We start from the raw sequence: 4194 nt of genomic DNA, 5'->3' as shown, positions 1-4194 counted from the left end.
GAATTTAAAATCCTGAACGGCGGCCCTTCCTGTAATATCCATAAAAGGTTTTGAGAATTTTGTGCTGGAGGGTCTTGGAGACGGCCGGCCCTCTCCCCCCCCCCCCCCCCCCCCCCGGTCCTGTCGCTCGCCCGTGTCGCATCTCGCGGCTCGCCCGCGCCGCTCGCCCGTCTGCACGGTTCACTGGCCGCTCATCCCGACTGCGGCGCTCTCCCGCCCACGCTGCTGCCGCACATCCCGGCCTTGTTCACTTGCTCGCCCGCCATTGTAGCTCGCCTCCTGCGCTGCTTGCCCGCCCGCGCGACTTCCACGCATCCCGGCCGTGTTGCTCGCCCGCCGGCGCCGTCCACTCACCTGCCGTCATCGCTCGCCCGCCCACATGGCTCGTTGGCCACGCATCCCAGCAGTGTTGCTCGCCCGTCGCTGCAGCTCGCCGACGTCGCCGCCTACCCACGCTATCCGCCCTTTTGCTCGCCGGTGCGGGCCTCAGAAGAGAGGTACACAACTGCGGAAGCCACCTTTCCGGTCATTCAAGAGTCAAGAGGCGCCTCGAGCCATGTCGGCCTGCCGGCCGCCGCGCGGTTGTAGACGCCGAGCGCCATGGAAGAACCGAGAGCAGAGGAGATGCAGGAATTAGGAGTTCTTTTCATATATTTGTCAGCGTGGCGCCACGATGTCATACCACATCCGCGTCCGAAGCTCACGTGGCGCGTTTTGGACCTAGATGCAGGGGCGGGCCCACTTAGATTCAATGGTATTCAATTGAATACCCATTATTTTTGTAAAAAAAATTCATATATATAGTGTATTTTAGGTATATGTATGAAAAAACAAAAATAAAGAAGTAGCACACATATTTCACTCAAAAAGGCCCACCGGAGGCCAACTTCGCTCTCTGGCCCAACTGGCTAACTGGCCCATCCCGGCCATCCGGCCCATCCGCCCCACTCGAGTGCCCCATCCCGCCCCCCCCTACGCCTCACGCACAGTCGCACACACCAGTCACCAGCCGCCGGCTAGGGTTCACCGTTCAGGCGTTCACGGCGGCGGCACTCCGGTGGTGGCGGCCAAGCGGCGGCGCGGCGGCTGGAGGGGCAGAGGCGCGGCCGCGGGTCACGGGCGGCCGGCGCGGTGCGCCGTGCGCGCGGCGCGCAGGCGCACGGAGCCGAAGCAGCGGCCGGCGAGCGGCGAGCCGGAGGCGGTTGGGGGGGCGCCGGGGCGGAGGCGCGTGACGCGTCGGCGGCGGGCCGCGGGGCGCGGGGGGCCGGCGCGGTGGCAGCCTGCTCGGCGCCTGGCGCGCACCTCACGCGTGCACGACGCACGCAGCCAGCCACGCAGGAAGCCAGGAGCGGCGGCCGGGCCAGTGGCTCCTCGGCGGGCCGGCGGCCAGCGAGCAGGCGGCGGCGTAGGCCGCCGTCCGACCTGGCAACCACGCGGTGACCTACTGGTGAAATTTTCTGCCCCCAATTGTTGGTGAAATTGAGGTAATCATTTTCAATTGTTTGTCAGATTGGAATAGCACATCAACTTGCAAAATGTAGATGCTCACAAATTTAGTTCAATGTGAAATTGTAAATATCTGATAACTTGAAATTGTGTAACTTTTAGGTTTGAACCATGAAGAGGAAGGGTAGTGCCGCTACTGATTTGAGAATTTTCATGGCAAGGGCTGCTGCAAAGAAAAGACAACCTGAACCGGAGAATGTTAATCAATCTTGCAATGAAAGTCAAATGCAAGTAGTGTTATTCCAAGGACAAAGTGGTAGTGAAACAAGCACGGTACCACCTGAACCTGTGAGATCTAATCAGCCACCAAATGACGGTACAACAGGAATTGGTGAATCCATACCCGTGGAAGAAAATGATTCTAGTGATGAAGACAAGAATGATTATGGTATTGAGCATGATCCTGGATTGAGGGCTCCGATCTCAAGCTATGATGTCAATGACCAAGATTCAGTTAGAAGGGCATACATTGCATTGGGGCCATGTCAACCAAAGATGAAGAGGGATGCTTTTCCGCAACATGATTGTGGAGGTATGCGCCGCTTCCAACATAAGTGGTTTGCTGAATTTAAGTGGATTGAGTACAGTGTGGATAAAGATGCTGCATTTTGCTTTGTTTGCTATTTGTTCAAAGATAGCTGCAAATTTCCTGGTGGAGATGCTTTTGTTGTTGAAGGGTTTAGAAATTGGAATATGAAAAGGAGAATTCATAGGCATGTTGGTGCTATCGATAGTGCTCATAGTGAAGCTGAAGAGAAATATAGATTGTTCACGAGACCTAAGGCATCAATCCGTGAATCTGTTGCATCAAACACTTCACAATTCAAGGCTAAGTATCTGGCTCGCTTGACATGGTCACTTAAGTGCATAAGATTTCTGTTGCGTCAAGGGTTGGCTTTTAGTGGTCATGATGAAACAAAGGATTCACTCAACAAGGGGAATTTTCGGGAACTTTTAGCATGGCTTGCAGGAAACTTTGAAGAGGTTAATCTGGTGGTACTAGAGAATGCACCACAAAACTGTCAGATGATAGATCACAAGATCCAGAAACAACTCATTGATGCTTGTGCTCATGAAACAACCAAATTTATCATAGACGAACTTGGTGATGAGTGTTTTGCAATTCTTGCTGATGAGTCAAGTGATGCATACCTACTGGAACAATTGGCTCTTTGTTTATGTTTTGTCAATAAAAAAGGAGAACCAGTTGAGCGGTTTCTAGGTCTTGTCCAAGTTGAAGATACTACATCATTGACTCTTAAAGAAGCAATTCAGTCCTTGCTTATGAAATATCAATTGCCCCTATCCAAGGTACGTGGTCAAGGGTATGATGGAGCTAGTAATATGAAGGGTCATGTTAATGGTTTGAAGAAACTAATTATGGATGAGTCCCCTTCTGCTTATTATGTTCATTGCTTCGCCCATCAACTTCAACTAACACTTGTAGCGGTTGCTAAGGAGAATACTGATTGTGATTGGTTCTTTGGGCAACTTGCTTATTTGTTGAATGTTCTAGGGATGTCTTGTAAAAAGATCCGTATGCTTCGCATTGCTCAAGCTGAATACATGATTGAAGCATTGAAATTGGGTGAAATTGAAACCGGGCAAGGATTGAATCAAGAGATGGGCTTAGCAAGGCCCAGGTGATACACGATGGGGATCTCACTACAGAACAGTAATGCATGTTATGTTCTTGTATCCTTCAATCAAGAAAGTTCTCTTTAGGATTGGGAATGAAAGTAAAGGGGCTGAGGCTAATGGGGCTCAAACTATGCTCATAGTATTTAAGTCCTTTGAGTTTGTTTTCCTGCTACACTTGATGAATGAAATATTTGGATACACCAATGACTTGTGCAATGCTTTGCAAAAGAGGGAGCAAGATATTGTAAATGCAATGGATCTTCTGGAGTTCACAAAGGTAGAACTGGATGTTTTGAGACAAGATTCTGGATGGCAAGAATTTCTTACCAAGGTCACTTCTTTTTGTGAGAAGCACAATGTTAAAGTTGTTGACATGAATGGGAAGTATATTCCTATGCAAAGATCAAGGCAGTTCTACAGAGGTGCCATTAATTATCACCAGTTTCATGCTGATATGTTTTTGGGTGTCATTGATAGACAAGTTCAAGAGCTCAATAATAGGTTTGATGAGGTAAATACAGAGCTACTTAGATGCATGGCATCATTCAATCCAGCTAATTCATTTTCTGCTTTTAATGTTGAGAACTTGGTTAAGCTTGCTGGGTTCTATCCACATGACTTTGAATTTCAAGAAATAAACCAGCTTCATTTTCAGTTGCACCACTATATCAATGATATCAGAAATGATGAAAACTTCAAAAAATTGAGAAGTCTAGCAGAGTTGTCTATGATGCTAGTTAAAGAAGGTTAGGTTTCTCGGTATGACATTGTTTATAAACTTCTCAAATTGGTGCTTGATCTCCTTGTTGCAACTGCTGGTGTTGAGAGGGTCTTTTCTATAATGAATTTGATAAAGAACAAGGGAGTAGTGAGATGGGGAAGAAAATATTTGAATGGTTGCTTGCTCACATTGATTGAAAAGGGAAATTCTTCATGCAAAGCTAATGATAAAGGACATCATTCTCTCATTTTTCAAAGCATTGCAGAACGGAAAGATGTCCCTATAGCTTTGTAAGGTTGGAATCTTTTGATTACCATTTTTACTGG

This window comes from Setaria italica, chromosome IX, assembly GCF_000263155.2.
Source record: "Setaria italica strain Yugu1 chromosome IX, Setaria_italica_v2.0, whole genome shotgun sequence".
Taxonomy (NCBI): domain Eukaryota; kingdom Viridiplantae; phylum Streptophyta; class Magnoliopsida; order Poales; family Poaceae; genus Setaria; species Setaria italica.
The sequence above is the reverse complement of the archived record's forward strand: the minus strand, read 5'-3'. Positions refer to the sequence as shown.